Source organism: Vipera ursinii, assembly GCF_947247035.1.
Source record: "Vipera ursinii genome assembly, chromosome: 1".
NCBI lineage: Eukaryota > Metazoa > Chordata > Lepidosauria > Squamata > Viperidae > Vipera > Vipera ursinii.
In genome coordinates, this window is record NC_139512.1 from 195,490,345 (window position 1) to 195,509,683 (window position 19,339).

General features: G+C 38.5%; 1 protein-coding gene across 1 annotated transcript in view; it reads right to left on the reverse strand.

Annotated features, from left to right (window-relative positions):
• The window catches only part of PELI1 (pellino E3 ubiquitin protein ligase 1), a 62,215-nt gene extending 43,534 nt beyond the window's left edge, over positions 1 to 18,681 (reverse strand). The window contains exon 1 of the mRNA XM_083352973.1: positions 18,290 to 18,681. The gene's annotated coding sequence lies outside the window, so the exon portion shown is untranslated. The remainder of the gene's footprint in view (positions 1 to 18,289) is intronic.
• Positions 18,682 to 19,339: the final 658 nt, after the last annotated feature.

Below are 19,339 nucleotides of genomic sequence, written 5' to 3' on the forward strand. Positions count from 1 at the left end.
CAAATTTAATTATTCCCTCTAATCCTTTTAATACTGATTCATGTCATCTCTGATATCGTGTACATCCAAATGGGAGGTGTCAGCAATCAGAGTAACCACGAATAGCAGAATCAATAAATAAACACAAGTAGTCCACAACTTAAGAATATTTGTTTAATGACCATTCCAAGTTACAATGGCACTGAGAAAAGTGGAACGGAATGGAATGGAATAGAATAGAATAGGACCTTGGAGGTCTTCTAGTCCAGACCCCTGCTCAAGCAGGAGGACCTATACCATCTCAGACAAGTGACTGTCTAGCCCACAGGTTGGCAACCCGCGGCTCCGGAGCCGCATGTGGCTCTTTAAGCCGTCTCCTGTGGCTCCCAGTTGCCCGGTGCGCGCGCACATCTCTGAATGTAAAACTCTGCTTTTCTCCACAATGAAAATCATTTTGTTGGATAGGGCCCATTCTTCAAGTTTGTCAAGATCATTTGGATCCTGAGTTTGTCTTCTGGGGTGTTGGCTACTCCTGTCAGTTTTCGTGTCATCTGCAAATTTGATGAGTTCCCCTTCAATTCCCTCATCTAGGTCATTGATGAAGATATTGAAGAGTACTAGGCCTAAGATGGAACCTTGTGGTACCCCACTGTTTACTTCTCTGCATGTAGTTGTGGTGCTATTGAGACTACTTGTTGAGTACAGTTTGCCAGCCAGCTACAGATCCATCTGGTGGTGATGTTGTCTATTCCACCTTTTTCTAGCTTAGTAGGTTGTGGTCTACTTTGTCAAATGCCTTACTGAAATTTATGTATACTACGTCCACAGCATTTCGCAGGTCTACTAGTTTAGCACTTTATCAAAGAATTAAATAAGATTTGTTTGGCATGATCTGTTTTTAACAAACCCATGCTGGTTACTAGTTTTAACTTTATTTGCTTCTAGTTGTTCGCAGATCTGTTTTTTGATTATCTTTTCCAGGAACTTCCCAGGTATTTATGTTAGACTGATTGGTCTGTAATTTCCTGGGACTGTTTTTTTTTCCTTTCTTTCTTAAATATGGGGACCACATCAGCCCTTTTCCAAAGTAACTTATGATAGGTCCTTGCACTTATGACCATCGCAGTGTTCCCTCAGTCATGTGATCACAATCTGTGCGCTTAGCAATTGGCATGTATTTACAATAGCGGCAGCATCCTGGGGTCACATGATCATCATTTATGACCTTCCTCAAGGGCTTCCAACGAACAAAATCAATGGGAAAAGAAGGATGCACTTAACAACATGATTTACTTAACAACTGCTGTAATTAGCTTAACAACCATGACAAAAACAGTACTAAAATAGGGCCTGACTCACTTAACAACTGTCTCATTCAGCAATGAAAGTTCTGGTCCCAACTGTGGTTGTAAGTCGAGGATTACCTGTACCCTTGGAAAACACTGTCTGAAGACAAACCTTGCTCCACGGGAGGAGGGAGAAACCTTCTACTTTCCAATATTTATCCAATGGCCAGGAATAGAGAGTAAAAAGGGTGTGAGCGTTTTTGGGGTGGGGGGAAATCAAGCAACAAGTTTGGATTGGCATTTTTTAAGCACTGCGGGAGAAGAATGTTGGATTAGACAGGCTTTTCGGATGATGTTGTTAACAGAAACATATCTATAAAGGATATAACTTACTATCTGGAACTTCCTATCTTACTACAATGGAAAGCACTGGGGAAGACCAAAAAAAAAAAAAAAGGATGAAGCCTGTTCTTCCATCGAAAAATCAGAAAATTAGAATCCCTTAGCTTTAATCAAATCCCCAGGCATATCACTATTACATTCAGGGAGGAAAGTTAATTCTATTGTAGTGTGTCCTTCAAAAAGCAATCTGAGTCGAAATCCCACCTTCACTATGACATTTTGGGTATGGAAAACTTGATACTTATTACTGGAATGAGTTTGTGAAATTTGTGTATGTACAGTAAGTCTATATCACTGAGAAAGTCTATGTTCCCTCCATAGGGAAGCATGATGTCTGATCTGTAATTAAATTGTAGCACATGGACGAAGTTGTTCATCCAAATAGTACAATATTCTTGTCATATGAATGACTATTTAAAGAAGTTCTACTTTTTTCCTTAAGTATAGCACTATATACTCAAGTGTGTGAATAGTAGTTGGACTTCTATGATGTGTTTTTCTGGTTTCCAGAAGACGGAATCAATATGAAATTCCATCTCCTCAAGCTAAAAGGCAGAAACTTAACTGTCCTATGTTCAGTATACTGAGTTCCTGGAAAACTGGACTGGAATTAAATTAAACAAGAAGACTATAATCTAGAACAGACATGTCAAACACAAGGCCCGGGGGGCCAGATCCGGCCCACAAAGTGGTTTCATGCGGCCCGTGAAGCCATCCTGGAAACAGTGAGGGAACGGCCCCCACTGCCTTGGCCCTGGCCCAGAGACCCTCCTTCTGCCAGAGACCCTCAGATCTGTCCCACTCCTGCCCAGGCCCCCATAAGCACCCTTGATGCGAACGACGTAGAGCTGGCCACGCCCACCCAGTAGGCCATACACACTCTAGCCACATCCAGCCAGTAGGCCACGCCCACCCTGGCCATACCCACCCAGCCCCCTGAGGGCAACTGCAATGCTGATGCGGCCCTCAATGAAATTGAGTTTGACACCCCTGATCTAGAACCTTTGACAAGAAGATTCATTGCAGAAAATGGCCAAGAAGCCATTACAATAGAATTCCGGTAGCTGCTAGCTTTCAAACAAAAATCTTATCTATAAGGAAATCAATGTTCACATTCTTGCTCATCTTTCATCAGCCCAAGCTATGCCATGACATTTTCTTTACAGGAGGCCCAATTTCCATCTATCTCTTTGTTTTGGCATCAAATAGATCTGGTACCAGATTGTGTTCCTCCAACTATGTGGAAACTAACTCTCACACTGGGAGAAGTTGACATTTTTCAACCAATCTACTAATTGTGAAGCAGAAAAACTCATTTTGCCTGATTTCCCACTTGATAGTCTATAGGCACTTTTTCCTTTTAATGTATATTTGAAGTAGATGGTCAGAATCTTCCAAACCTTCAACCTGAGCCACCTCTGTCCTCTAGGAAGGACTGAGTCTAAGATAAGCTGAGAACCACAATCTCTTGTGCTCAGTGAAACTGGAACTGAACATGAAGTAATGTTTTTTAAAACCATTTTGTCCAGACTGACCACAATGTATACTGTATCTCTCCTGAAGGTGCCCTTAGCTTTTTAACTCTCCAAATCAAAAGTAGAACCATCAAGGAAGCAGTCCTCTGTTCATGGTAATGGAGATCTTTCTAATAGTTTTGAAGTAGGGAAGTCACTGAGGCTCTGACATCATGGCAAGTCCCACAGGAAGAAACCATGAATCACTGGAGGTGAGAGGAGCACACCCTTAAGAAAATGGTGCAGGTGAAAATACTGCCCTTTGCCCCTCAAGAGGTACAGAATCTAAACTGGCTGCCTGTCAATGCAGCAGGCTTGCCTCTATCTCCTCTTCAGGTGGTCAGCCCTTTGAGATAGGCCAATCACAAAATAGACAACTATTTGTTGTCTATTAGAACATTATTAGAACACCATTTTATTGTTATAGAGAATAACAGCAGCATTTTGGAAGCCCTCTGGAATATTCCTCTACTACCCCCTCTCACACCAAACAGAATGAAGGCAGAATTATCTTTATCTTTATTTATATGTATTCCTTTATACAGCCCTGAAACCTGTAAATCTGAAAAACAAAAGTTTTTCTTTTGTAGCACTGTTCAAAATATGCACGTAGTTAACTGACAGAAATAGTTCCTTGGGATTAAGATAGACTCTATTACAAACTTGGAAGATCTGTGTTCAGGAATTGCTCAATGAGTCTGGATGCATTGTTGCACTCTGGATTAGGATGTTTTGTCATTTCAGTAAGGAGCATGGGTGTTCCTCCCTCACGTCCACTGGTGTGATGAATCAAGTCCTCCAAGGCCAGAATGAATCACCTATCCATTGTGCATCTTACTTCGTGTTCCACTTGGATAGCACTAGAAAAAAACAGGATGTTACAGAGCAACCCTTTTGATCATGGTGCCATTACAACATTGATCTCATTTGCTCTGTAGTCTTGGGGTAAGGGGAAGAAATCCCTGTTAGTTGACTACTGTTCTAAATATGTCAACTAGAGAGGTAGTCCTTCGCCTGATTAAAATCTTGGGGGGGAAAACGCTGCTTTATCTCCCAGTTTAAAGAGAGCTTCAGAGATAGGAAAGTCTTTTCTGTGCCAATGAAGGCCTCCTGGTGAAGAGTGCCCCTATGCTCTTGGTCAGATTTCTGAAAGAAGTAAACTATTACTTTGGAACTGTTAACTGCTTTTCTGATAATGGGCAACTATACTAATACTTCCGTGCTTCCGTGGACATTACCGCTGCTCAAGGGACACCCAGTTTGGGGCTCATTTCATGTCTATGTGAAGTTGCCTTTATCTACTCATGGTCACCCACTTTCAAATTGCTGGATTGGGAGGAGCTGGAGGCCGGAAACTCACCCCAAACTGTGGCAGCAATGGGTCTCAAAAACGAGTCTACCAATTGTCAACCCAGCATTCTAACCCCTACCGAGCCATCATGCTCCTTGTGGGCAACTATGAACTCTAGATAGATGTAAACCTAGTGCGCAGACCACCTATATTCTTAAACAGCCCACAACCACCACCATCCTCTTGATGAATATTCTTAGATTGTAATGGGACCTCTATGAACTGACACTAATCATTCCTGGTGAGCTTTGTTGGGTTATTCTGACTGGGTATTTAAGTAGGTTTCTGAGAAATCCCTGAAGCTACGTTGTCCAACAGGATAGCTTCCACCTACAGTGCATTCAGAAAGTATTCAGACCCCCTTCAGTTTTGTCAATTTTGTAATGCTGCAGCCTGATTCTACAGTTGTTGAAATTCATGTTTTTCCTCCTTAATCTACACTCAGTACCCCATAATGACAAAATGAAAACAGAATTTTAGAAATGTCTTTGTACCCTTGCTTTGTACCAAAAGCAATCTGATTGTCTCTTTCAGAATATGAGGTTAGATTTTGATGATGGTCCACTTTCCAATTCTGAAGATTAATAAACCTGTCATGACACCAGTTCCAAAAGTGACAGGTTTGGAAGCAAACAGAAGGAGGTTCCCAGCTACACCTCCCACAATTTCTCTTGTTTTGGCATCTTTCTTGATATCATATCTTAGGAGCTAATTGTCAACCAACACTTCTGGGAGAAGATAATTTGAACATACCAATGGGAGTCCAGAGAAAATAGCTGCACTCTTGAACTCTCCTTTGCTCAATGAGTTCTATGAGCGCCTCTGATCTTTCCAGAACTATCAATTTTGAAAGTTAGTCTCTGGATAGGTATCACCAGCTATTCCATAGTTCCATAGGTAGAAGATATAATCTGCTTTCCACTAAAGATGTCATAGGCCATTTTCTACCTTGGTTACTTGGGAAATGGAGTATGAGAACCGAACATTATCATCATAGTAAGGAAAGCTTCCTGTTGCCCCTTGGGATCCTGTAGACACATTGATAATTGGACTATTGGATGTGATCATCCAACTCTTAAGTGGAATGGTTAGTTGGTTAATTAAGGATCACATAAAATGATTAAAGTAGGATAATTTGAGCCTGTCATGTATCCACTGAGAACTCTGGATTGATTTGTTTCATGATCCATTTATTTGTTTTCTTGGCTTTTCATGATATTCTCAGGAATCTTCTCCAAAACAAAATTCAAATGTGTCAATCAATACTCTTCCTATTCTGCTTCAGCATAGTGCAGGTTATTGACGAGTTTTCCCCAATTTTAAAATCATGTTAAACTACTTCCAACTGTTTCCTTTAATGTATATTTAGCATATAGGTTGAATAAACAAGGGAAGAGATTGCAGCCTGGTTTCTCTAACTAGAAAAGATGGAGTTAATCCTTTTCCTATCACTTTGATCTCCCATGATCAAGAAATAAACTTGCTACATTCAAATCTAGTATACATGGTATTTAAGTGTACAAATTTTACTGAGAAAATATCTGAAAGCTAAAATAATATAAATATTCCCACCCCACAACTATTACCATATCATTTACCATCTTAAAGGCTGATTCATATACCAAGAGAATATAATTGAGAAGGTTGCTAATCAGGTATATAAAAACTCTATTATGGGAATATTGTGACAAGTACTTCAAATACTTCTAAAGTTAACATTTTCATAATTGTAGCCTAAACAGTATGAGTTTAGGCTCTAGAATTTTCAAGATGAGTTACTTGCATAGTGGTAGGTAAAGTGTCGCTTGAGTGCAGCTCACCTCCTGATGACTACACGGACAAGTAAATGAGATGTAAACATTACAAACATACTCATAAACATATTTCATCCAGTTTTATAAACGCGTTCCTTCAGCATTAGCCTCCCCAAAAAGAAATGTCAGACTAAAAAATATTTCCAAAGTTTACAAAGTTTCATCTTCAATAAAATTCTGTAATAGATAACACTGTCTGTTAAATGTTGACATACTGCTCTGATTAGGATAATTACTCTGCCATTGGAAATGAAAAATAAAACAGAAACACTCATTTTCAGCCAAGTCATATTTGAAAGTATTTAGTAGCAAGGTTTTTTTTTTACCTTCAATAAATTTTTAAGGAAAAAAAAAGAAAAGTAAATTCTAAAGGCTTAAAACAAACAGACGAAAGCCGGTCTTAAAGTCAAGGTCATGGTCTATTAGGGACGCGGTGGCTCAGTGGGTTAGGACGCTGAGCTTGTCGATCAGAAGATCGGCAGTTTGGCAGGTCAAATCCCGAGTGCCGCGTAGCAGAGTAAGCACCTGTTACTCGTCCCAGCTTCTGCCAACCTAGCAGTTCGAAAGCACGTAAAAATGCAAGTAGAAAAATAGGGACCACTCCGGTGGGAAGGTAACAGCGTTCCGTGCCCCTTTGGCGTCTAGTCATGCCGGCCACATGACCACGGAGACATCCTCGGACAAGCGCTGGCTCTTCGGCTTTGAAACGGAGATGAGCACCGGCCCCTAGAGTCGGAAACGACTAGCACGCATGTGCGGGGGAACCTTTACCTTTACTGGTCTATTAACAAAACAGAAAAACCATGCCAAAACCTTCCAGAAGTTATTCAGTGATACTTCCTAGGATGCTTATATATGCTTCAGCTTTTGGGCAGCAATTGTGATTTGGTTCCTGTGATTCAACTATTGGGGCATTCTTATTATCTCCAAATGGCACTAGAGATGGCACTGACACAGCAGAGGTTTGTTAAGTTTCAAACTCTTATCTGCTAATGGAATAATAATTGTCCCTGCACAGAAAATCTGGAAAAAGCATGATTAGGAGATATTTGGGACAACAGTTCATTATATTTACAAATACCTTACTTTTGAACTTCTACCAAACGCTGAATATCTTTCCACAACATTTAGACTTGGCCCAGTCATTTCACTCAAATTTCAATAACTTCCTCTGCAAGCTTGCCTATTTCAAATCAAGATAGTTAAAACATTGCTAATTATAAATGCAAACCATTAGTAAATTAAGGCTGATTATCAAGCCCAACTCTGTACCTACACAGTTTTCTTGACAAAGTTACTAAAATGATTCGCCATTGCCTTTTTCTGCATTTTTTTAAAAAAAATTAGTTCATATTATAGCAACAGCACTAGGTTCCCAGCCAATTCCCCCATCCAAGTACTAACCTAGCTGATTCCTCTTAGCTTCCAAAACCAGTGAAGGTTACCATCTGCTACCACTTGCTCAATTATAATACTGTAGATCACAGTAGTATAAGTAATCAGTAATCACAGACATTTCCACAGGAGTTTTGAATTGAAAGAGGTTTCCCCCATTTCCTTCAGAACCGTACCGATCATTCCTGCTTTTCTGCATCAAGAAAATAGTCACTTACAAGCAGAGCTGCTCAAAAGAACTAGAGTCTTTCTTTACAATAAACTTGCTTATAGATGGCCAGCGATTGGATAGGGAGATTTTTTTTGCCACCATAGCCATAAAAAGGCCAATCCTGATCATCCCTAGAGAAACTTTCTGCTCTCAGACATCCTTTGATTGGTAGGAGAGAATGGGAAGGAATACAATCCATCAAAAAACACGGTGACTGGACACCATCAAATTTGACAGCAGAGCCTTAAAAAAACCTCAAAGTACAGGCAGTCCTCAACTTACAAGAGTTCGTTTAGTGACTGTTCAAAGTTACAACAGCACTGGAAAAAGTGACTCACAACCATTTTTCACACTTAAAACTGTTGCAGTATCCCCACGGTTAATGATCAAAATTCAGACGCTTGGCAACTGACTCTTATTTATGATGATTGTAGTATCCCGGGGTCACACGATCACCTTTTGCAACTTTTTAACAAGCAAAGCCAATGGGGAAGCCAGATTCACTTAACAACCGTGTTACTAACTTAACAACTGCAGTGATTCACTTAACAACTGTGGCAAGAAAGATTGTAAAATGGGGCAAAACTCACTTAACAAATGTTAGCAACAGAAATTGTGGGCTCAGTTGTGGTTCTTAAGTCAAGGACTACTTGTAGTGTAAAACTGGAAGATGTGGAGAGACCTGGCCCATTGAATCGCCAAGAGTTGGACACAACTGAATGGATAAGGTCATCATCATCATCTTCACAGTATGCAGTGAGGAAGCCACAAGGCTTCTTTTTTCCATTGCCTTTCTCTCAGCAATTCTGAATGGGGAGAGAGTAAAAAGGGAGATAGAAGGCAGATTGCATGTGCACAGGCACACCTACTAGCCATTAACACATAGAACATATGTACCTTTAAAGGCTAAAAAGATCAATATATGTAGTCTTTTCTTGGTCTGCTCCAAATTGTTTTGGATCTGGCTATTCCTTCCCTGAAATTTTGATATGATTTCTTCTTGGATCAGCAGGTTCCCGTTAATTGCACGTAAGACATAAGTCTTTGTGACTTGCTTAGGTGGGTGAATAGTGGAGGTTGAACGAAACAAAGTCCAAGATGTAAACTACAATGTACCTAGACTGAAATTCACCAATACAGAACTAATTTACAGTCATGCTTTCAATTATTCCCACCCCCCATTCTCTTAGATAAGCAGTTGTCTTGCCTGTTCAATGAGCTTCCTTATTCTGATATACTTAGAAAATCATACATTTGGTGTTTTATTGAATATTCTGTCTTCAACTTCTTTATATAGATTCCCTTATAATTAACATTATGTCTCCAGAATAAAACTCTTGCCTTTTATATCCTTAACTCAAGTTTTTATAGCCTCATCAAGAGTCTTCTGACTGTAACACCAGTTAGAAAAAGATCCATATATTTTTAATTATGGTTCATTTAAACAAATTCTAAGTTTACTACATATATCTTTACTCATCATATTTTAGATATTGAAACATTTAAAAGGAATTTTTGAACTATTGATCTGGAACGCAGCTTTTGAAAAATAAATTACGGTGTTTTGAACAACTTTCAACTTAACATCCATTTTGACTCTAGTGACATTTTCCAATAATTTCCCTGCGAAAATATCTTGTCGCTATTAAAACTAAAGAAATGTTTTTCCTTTAGTTTGTCCAAAGGCAAAATCAATATTTATAAATTGTTTATTTTTTATGGTATCATTTTATATACATTGAGCCAGCCTGTGACATTTCTCTGCCATGTTATTGACTATTCATTTTCGTATGCACTGCAGAGAGTTCTGGAAACAAATTACATATTTTTTATTCTGGAATTTGATTACATTTCACATTATTGCCTTCCAAATTTATTATTTTACTTCAAGAAATTTTGTCAAGAACAAACTTTCTCTTTTGGGGGGAGTAGAGTGACTAGTTTGATAGTCAAAAGGATTAATATCTTAACCTTAAGGATTAAATTAATCTTAAGGATTAATTTCTTGACCCCATTAAAATGGTAAGGTTTTTCATGATAACAGGTTAGACAATACAGTAATGTAACACCAAAATGTCATTCATAAATGGTTTAGCATTGTCTTGGAGGAGAGTAATATATGAGGTCCCCCAAGGATCCATACTCATTTCAGTGTTATTTAACATCTTTATAAATGACCTAGAGAATGGAATAGAAGGCAAGGTCATCAGACTTACATATAATAATATTTTAAGGAATAAAAACACAACTTAAAATGATTTTGACAAGGTTGCTCAATGGATAAAATACAATACTGTAGAGTGCTCAACTGTGACAAATATATGGCCCTATATCTGAATAGAAAAAAAAAATCAAAACCACAGATTGAAAGGACCTGACTTGGCAAGCAGTATATGTGAGAAGGATTTAAGAATTCTAGCATATCACCACCATGAACAAGCAGTGTGATGCAAGAACTAAACAAAGCTAATACAGTCTTGGGCTTCATTAACAAAACTTTTGGGTCCAGAACATGGGAGCAATAAATCTATTATATTTAATTATTATGCTCAATTTTGGATACCACACTTTATAGTATGGTGACTGTTAAAATAATGGAACAACGTGCCTAAACCAGGGGTGGACACCCCCTCATTGGAAGTTTTCAAATAAGGACAGGATATGTCAAAGTTGGTTAAGTGGGTGATTGAATCATGTTTTACAAGAGCCAGATCTACCTATCTATTCTATCATTTTAAAGGAGACTTTTTATCCTTAGAACAGTGCCTTTCAATCCAAGAATAGAATTTACATGACCTGGAAGAGATAGGTTCTTCTCCCCATTTTTCTACACTATTAAAGTTGTTTTACATTGTGTGTAAGAGATAGCCTTGCTTTCTTCCTATATTGCATAAAGAGGCAGAGGAACCCAGAACCCCACAGTGGCAATGTAAGCCATTCAATAACACTAAATGCAGAATGTGAAACTGAACAAGTTCTGATTTGGATGTTTTCAGTATGTATAATACAAAACTGGTCCCAGAACTACTGAGTACAAAATGCTTGCAGATACTGTCTGCCAAGAACCAATAATACAGCAAGTATGACTTGAAGAACAAAACAGACTTACTTACTGTTTCCATATGAAGTATTTTTCTAAAAAAGATCACAAATACAAGATAACTCCAAATGCTTTACAACTTTAGAGTTATCTATAGCTTTATGAAATCCTGTACATAAACTGCTACAGGTCTGATAAATGTGATTTTGAACAGTCACAGAGGTTATAAAAAGCTATTAAAACTTACAAGTTTACTGTTATCCTAAATTGCATAAATCAGGGGTCCCCAACCCCCCCGGTCTGTGGACTGGGCCACGGCATGCCAGTAACCAGTCCGCATAAACAAGCAAAGCCCCATCGGTGGGATGCAGGCAGCGCACCAAACCACGCCCCCTCCAGTCCACAGAGAAACCTCTCTCCACAGAACCGGTCCCTGGTGCTCAAAAGGATAAATGATCTCTAATATCACCATTCCCTCTCTTGTCCATGTGACACTACAGTAAATTTCTGTAGCCTAATGTCATTGAGATACATAGCATTAGAATGCCTATTACCCCTGGTCAGAATACAGGCCAAATGATAGGCTTCAAGAAGAACAATATATTTAACAGGAAGTACTTCTTCTATACTGATTTATCAAACTGATTCTTACACTGAATTGCTACTTGTGTTTTTCATGCAGTTCATTGATTTATAAATATCAGTCTGTAAGCATTCAAATGCACACAAGTAACACAGCTGAGTGGTACCATAAACCTTCCTTCCCAAGTAGTTATTCTGATTTCTCACGTAGACTTAAACAATTAATCTCTTTTGTTTTCATGTGACCAGAGGTGTTCATTTGGACTAAAGGGATGAATCTTTGTTGAATGCATTCTCACAATAGAAAATTTGGGATTGCAGAGCAAAGTGGAATTGAAAGCCAATGACAGTTCACATTTAATGCCATCTACTCTACATGCTTCTGAGGTTACTAGGCAAGGTTTAACGAAGAGAAGAGTGAGGGGTGACATGATAGCAGTGTTCCAATATCTCAGGGGCTGCCACAAAGAAGAGGGAGTCAAGCTATTCTCCAAAGCACCTGAAAGCAGGACAAGAAGCAATGGATGGAAACTAGTCAAGGAGAGAAGCAACCTAGAACTAAGGAGAAACTTCCAGACAGTTAGAACAATTAACCAGTGGAACAACCTGTCTCCAGAGGTGGTGAATGCTCCAACACTGGAGGTTTTTAAGAAGAGACTGGACAGCCATTTGCCTGAAATGGTATAGGGTTTCCTGCCTGAGCAGGGGGTTGGACTAGATGACCTCGAAGGACCCTTCCAACTTATTATTATTATTATAACAACAGTTACCTTGATCCATGAAATACAACAGATTTCTGAAGCAGGCAGTTTAATTACAAAAATTTCATCCTATATGCCAACATCTATTAGAGAAAACATACATTCTCATAAATCAGTTTAAAAGCAGAGAGGAACCAATGTTACAGCACATGATGGGAAATCAAAGATACATTTTTAGAATTAACAACATGCTCCAAGTGATATAGTACTGAAGTACAAAAGCTATGGCTTGTTTTGAAAGAAAACTGATTCTTTTTTAGTAAGCACATATATGTAACATGCCAAATGTTACTACAGCTATGTGCTATTTCAACATACTTTCTCCTAGAACTTAACAAGTTTGAATACTCTTAGTTCAGTTTATATTGATATTAACTCTGAAATAATTGCAGCTTTTCATTCCATTAGTTTCACAACTGAAGATTTAAGTCAGCTGTACTGTAAATACTGCATTCAAGACAAGTTTGATAATTTGAAAATGTTATAACTGTTATTGGACCAATAACAGCTCATTCACACATGTAAATAATCTCCCAATACTGAAGATCAAACAAGAAATAGTAAATCACTTCAGAGTATTTGCCTAATCCCAACTAAGCAATCAGATTTTAATTCTGTTTGAATGTAGGAGGTGTAGACAGCAGACACGCCAACTTGCTAGCCTGCTTCACCTGTCAGCAGTAAGAAAAACTTCAAAGAGGAAAGGAGATGTATCCCAACATATGCAAATCAATTGAATATTTGTATCTTATCATACAATCAAAATTTACTGATTAGATCAACTGAGATGCATCATGTGTCAATGTTCGCAGCACTGACATCACGCATCTTAGACTGTATAGAAAACTTGCATGTTTTCCAACTCTTCCAATTCCAAAAATACTTGGATACTTTCAAAAACATAGAAAACTATAGAAAACTTAGAAAATATAAAAAAATATGATCACTTAAATTATATGGATGCTAATTTCATTTTAAAGAAATTAAAATTCACCTTTTCAAAAATATATTTGTATAGGACTAAAGGTCTTGGTCTGAACACATTTTATATTGATGTTTATACCATAATCCTCAAATCAACATTAGGGATATTCACAAAATGAGTAGTATATCCATAAAAACGGCAAGAACGTTTTTATATTTCAATTACCTTATCAGCACATATATGTATGCTACTGAATTATACCTTGAGATCCAGATGTTGATCACTGAGATCTAACACATCCTTCTGATGTGCCTGCATTCATTCAAAATAGTAGCAAATGTTTCATTTCCCTATTTAGGAAAATAGTACGCAACTTTACTATTTCCTTAATGAACACTTTTTCAGTGGTTTTTTTTCCATTCCCACCTTCCAAAAGCAAGAATAAAATTCATAGAACTGATCAAACAATAGCTATTACTTTAAAAATGCTTGGATTATCTGAACTCTGTCTAATGCAGCCTTCCCAATTTGTTTCTCCCCATATGTCTTGAAATTTTGATTTCTAGCGTTCCTTTGTCTTGGCCAGGAAAGGTATGGAAGGTAATGGAACATAGAAGGTCTTAGCTTGCATTTATCAATTTACTCAGAAAAGACAGGTGAAGTTTACTCTGTAAGTAACTCACAAATGAAGTTTACTCTGTAACTAACTCACAAATTCAGTGCATCAGTTCAGAATATATATTGTGACATGGGTATTGAGACTGAATGTAAAAGGCAACTTATCTAATAAAATATAAGATAAGAGTGAATCAAAAGAAAGTGTGTGAGCTTCTCTTATAGATATTACTTGTCAGTATTTAATGTTACTTGACACATCAATACTTTGTTGTCATTTCTGTTTAGGGAAGTATTTGTGCATTTAGAAACTGTGGAATAGGCATGTTAGAAATCAACAAGGTGGATTCCTGATGTTCCTCAAAACAGAGTAATTACTATGCTGATCACTGACCAAAATAAAGGAATGTATGTAAACATTACAGCTTCAAGTACCAGGCAACTAGTGCTATTTCTAGCGTTGAGAAACACAAATGATCTAGTGTGGGAATATATGCATTTCCAGGATAAGATGATTGGCTTCACTACATTATGCAATAGTGAAGCATAAGGGGCAGAAATCAAGGGCAACAGTATATATTAATTAGCTAGGCAAGCTAAAATTGTAGAATAAAGACTACCAATTAAATATATCAGGAGTCTAAATATTACTGGTGAGACATAACCTGATGTTATATATAGTGAGCGTATATGACTGATTAAAGAAAATTGAGGATTCCTTCCAGTCAAGATGAACATGTAGATTTAATAGCAAAAATAAGGAATGGCCTTTTCTGGATGCGTTTTCAACTTCCCACTCTAGTCCAAAGCACTTGAACTTTCTGGTGATCTCCCATTCAACACTAACCAGGCCTGATCTTGTTTAACACTTGATTTTAAAGCAGGCCAGGTACTACTGTCTGACTGGGGCATCACTGGTTGTATAATATAATTCACCTTTTAACTCCTCAAGCAATATGAATAACTATGATAAATAGCTATGTTTATCAAAGAACAGAACAAGTTTTAAATAAAGCAATGGTAAATTCACAAAATGTTTCCTTTACCAAAACCTCTGAATGTTGCTTTTTCTTTTCCTTATTTTGTGTGTATGGGATATTGAATCATCCAAAAGCTGCATTAAAAAAATCAATACTGAAGGCCATTTAGACATTGTTACAGCATTTTTTGTGGGTCTTGTAGTCCTCCATTAAATGGACAATTTATGAAGTCAAACTAACTTTACTGAAATTTTTGGCATCTTAACTGGATACAGGACTGTACCCTTAAAATCTTTAATAAAATGTAACTATTAACATAATATAGAAGGAGCCATGGTGGCTCAGTGGTTATAATGCAGTATTGCTAAGTATGCCCACTGCTGGGAGTTCAGTTCAGTTGGGGCTCAAGGTTGACTCTGCCTTCCATCCTTCCAAAGGGTGGTAAATTGAGGACCCAGATAGTGGGGGACAATACGTTGACTCTGAAAACCGCTTAGAGAGGGCTGTAAACATTATGAAGTAGTATATAAGTCTAAGTGCTTATTGCTATTATACAGAATTTTTAAGTAGTGAATTAAAAATATATGATCAGCATAAGCAGATGTTCTGGGTTAACATAGGGCTGTATTTATTTGCATTATAATATTGCGATAAATATGTATTGTTTTGTTTAGGAAGCATCTTTAGACAAATCTGATCTATATTCTTAACAAGATATTCATCAAACCACACAGAACAGTCCTTTTGCAGATTTACTGCAAAAACAGTTTTATTATATGCATTACAAAGCTACAATAGAATCAGTATTATGATTCTTGCGCACTTTGTTTTATATGTAAATTGGGGGGAAACAACAGGAAGTGGTATTTGTTTTAGCACAGCAACTTGAATAACATTAATATCCTTTCTTGCATATTGTTAATCTAGTAATGTGTGGGATCTTCTGATACGTCGTTGCTGCAAGATTTGGCATACAATCAAGCAGTCCTATGTTTACACACTTTAAAACTTTTTGGTCAATTTTATCAACTTTTTGGATGACATTTATTTATACAATTTATATGGCTATCCCACTCGGGAAATGTAACTCTACACTAACATTGGAGTTAAAACGAAACTAAGACTGATGCTCTTTTTTTTTTTGCTGGAGTAAATATTTCTGTTGCTGAAATAAATTCCTGGAAATACAATCCCTATGTTATACCCAGCTTTGATCAATCAAATGGAACACATTTCCTTATTTATATAACTAGCATCCAGTACATGGATTACAAGAGAATTCTGCCTCATATGATCTACACTCTTAAATAGCCTGCTAATACTGCAACCAGTCTCAACCTCACAAAGCTTAAAATGCTAGTGATTTACAACAAATGTTCTAATTCAAACATGCTGTAATTCAAAATGCAGGCTCCAGTCTTGTTACTAGCTATTTAGGACCAACGAACCAAACATGAAAGGGAAAAGATGTAGAATTATGTTATCAATACTAGGCTTCCAGTGATAATGAGTATTATAAGAATTTTTTATATGAAAAGCATAGGTCCTGCTAAGCAGTATCGGTGGATTCTCTATCCTTGCCTTTAACAAAAACTGTGTGTAAATACACTGTGACTAAAGATATATTCCATTTTCAGTCTGGATTGAGAAAGCAATGCTGTCATAGCAGAAAACAGAAATTTCTAACTTGTTTAAATACATTTTCTTATGGTTTTCACTGAAGACAATAAGTATTCAGAAACCTTGAAATGCCAAATTAATTGCAGAATCAAATTTACTAACAGACTGATTTCAAAAGCTGCTAATTTAACACCCAAAGAAAACATGTGTTACTTCTGCTATGAAATAACTTAACCAAAGTTATTAACTAAATAACTGAAGCAACAAGCAGCCTTAAAATGTCAATATTTTTTTTCATATTCTTTAGTTTAAAATATTAGGAGCTACTTAAAACCCAGGCTGCATTACTTTTACTACTTTTAAAATAAAACAAATGTCAGAGAAATATTTTTAGCATTGGCTTTCAAGTGAGCAGAGAAATATTAATATGAAATGAGATTATGACATCTCAAGTATCCATAAATTACAACAAGATCTTTGGAGAGAGCAAAGTCAGCCCAAACGAATACAAAGCAAGACTTAAATACAGTGTATTCTGTGCTACTGCTTTATGTTTATGAGATGCAAACTAAAGTCAGTGAAATAGATTTCTGGCTCCTCCTTCCTTCCTGTACAAATTCAAGGTAAACATTAAGATAAACCTATTACTGCATAACACAGAGAATTCGGGAGTTTTGCTGGTAGGAAACCAAGAAAATTACTACAGCGTCACAAAGATTGCAAAAGTAACCAGCTAACTAGCAGCCAAGACAAAACAGGCTGTCTGTAAACAATACACTTCATTGGAAAGTACATGATTACATGCATCTCCTCGTGGAAATACTCTATGCTTTACAATGAATAATTGCAATACAAAATTAAGACACAATTTAGCAGTTACCATCCTCAAAGGCATTCTTTCTTAAGTAAAAGTGTGGTCTCTTTGGAGGCTGAAATGATTTAATACTGAAAATAAAAAAAACCAAACAAAAAACCTCAACCTCATCTTCCATGAAAAAAGAGCAGAAAAAAAACTAACAATTACTAATATTCCCTGCAGTAATTTAGCCATTTGAAGCTAAAGGCTTTTGAGAAAATTACCTAATTAGAAAAATAGAGATTTGTTACAAACGCGTCAGATTAGGAATATTTTTTACAGAAAACGAAGGGCAGTGAAAATAAAAATTCTAAAACAAAGGATAAAGATCACATTATTTGAAAAAACGTATTTCTTTTAATGATTAAAAAATGGTGAATGGTGAAAAGGTAACCGGACTACCGAAGAAATCAAGCTGCTGTTGTTATACACCAGCACAAAGGAGTCAAGATTCCTTTGTTTTACCCTTTCTTTTAGCATCACTTAACGTTTCGGCCTGCTCGCTCACCTCGGCAAATTAGGAAACGCATTCAGAGTTTCAAGAAGCACGTCTCTTGCCGTGACCTTTCACACGCTGCTAAGGCAAAAAAAAGGAAAGAGGGGAAAAAAAAGAGGCAGATTTCCCATCCGAAAGCCTTCCCCGATCACGCTTTTCGCTAAAGGAAGACGAAGACAGGATGTGGAAATTATTCCCCTCCGACGCCTGAGCAATTTCCATTTTGAAGAAAGAGGACAAAGAACATTGCAAAGGCAAAACCTACACAGAAACACAACAGGAGGCTGGAAACAAACGGGGTGGTGGTGGTGGTGGTCGTGTGGACGAGGAAGGAGAAAACGGCGGCGAGAGCGGGGGGGGGGAGAGAAAGCAATTCTTCCTGCTCTAAAAATTTCCTCTCGTTCTTCCTCCCTCTCTTCCTCCCCCCCCCCCTTCTCCCCGGTCCAATAGATCCATTCTTACCTTGTACGGACCGAGAGCCGGGATAGTGACCCGGGATGAACTGGTGGCGTTCCTCGCTACCGCGCTCTCCTCTTCCTCCTCGGCTACACCAGGTACACGAGACACCGCCGTTGCCTCTTGCAAAACGGCGGCGGGGAAAGGCTGCAAATCAATCACCTCCAGGACAAACAAACCTCACCCAAACGCCAGGCAGGCAGGCAGGGAGAGCAATTCTGCAGCGGAGCTTTCGGGTAATCCTGCCAGCGGCTCGCGCCAAAGAGCGGCGGCCGCCGCGCGCGCCTGCAAACCCTGGGAAGGGGCCGGGGCCAAGGAAGCAAAGTAGCTCGCCGCCTTTGTGGCTGGGAACCAGGCGGAAGGAAGACGATTCCACGACCGACCGACCGACCAACCTCGAGTCTAAGAACCAGCCCTCTGGGTCAGCGGTAGCTCCGCCAGACATATACATAAAAGAGGGCGGGGATATGGTGACCTCAGAAAAAACGCACCGCCCTCTTGAAAGGAGTATGGGAAATGTAGTTCTTCAGGCTGGGATAGACGCGCCGCGCGCGCGAACGGTTCTGCGCCGGCGTGGCGGGCGCCTTTAAAAAACCCGAATGTAGCGATTAATTCGAACGAGCTAGCTTGGCTCAGGTGCAGTAAAGCAAAGGGAAAAAAGGGTTGCGAAGGCTTACTTCACAACGCGATTCAGCTACACCAGGGGTAGGCAACCTCGGCTCTTTTATGACTCATGGACTTCAACTCCCAGAATTCCTGAGCCAGCTGGCTCAGGAATTCTGGGAGTTGAGGTCCATGAGTCATAAAAGAGCCGAGGTTGCCTATCCCTGAGCTACACAATATTAACTGTAAGGCTCACAAAAATTTTGAAGATCATATACGAACCGTGACCAGGGGAGCTTTTGCTCAGGTTCGCCTGGTCCGCCAGTTGCGACCCTACCTGGACCGAGATGCCCTACGCACAGTCACTCATGCGCTCGTGACTTCCCGTTTAGACTATTGCAATGCTTTCTACATGGGGCTGCCCTTGAGGATCATTTGGAGACTACAACTGGT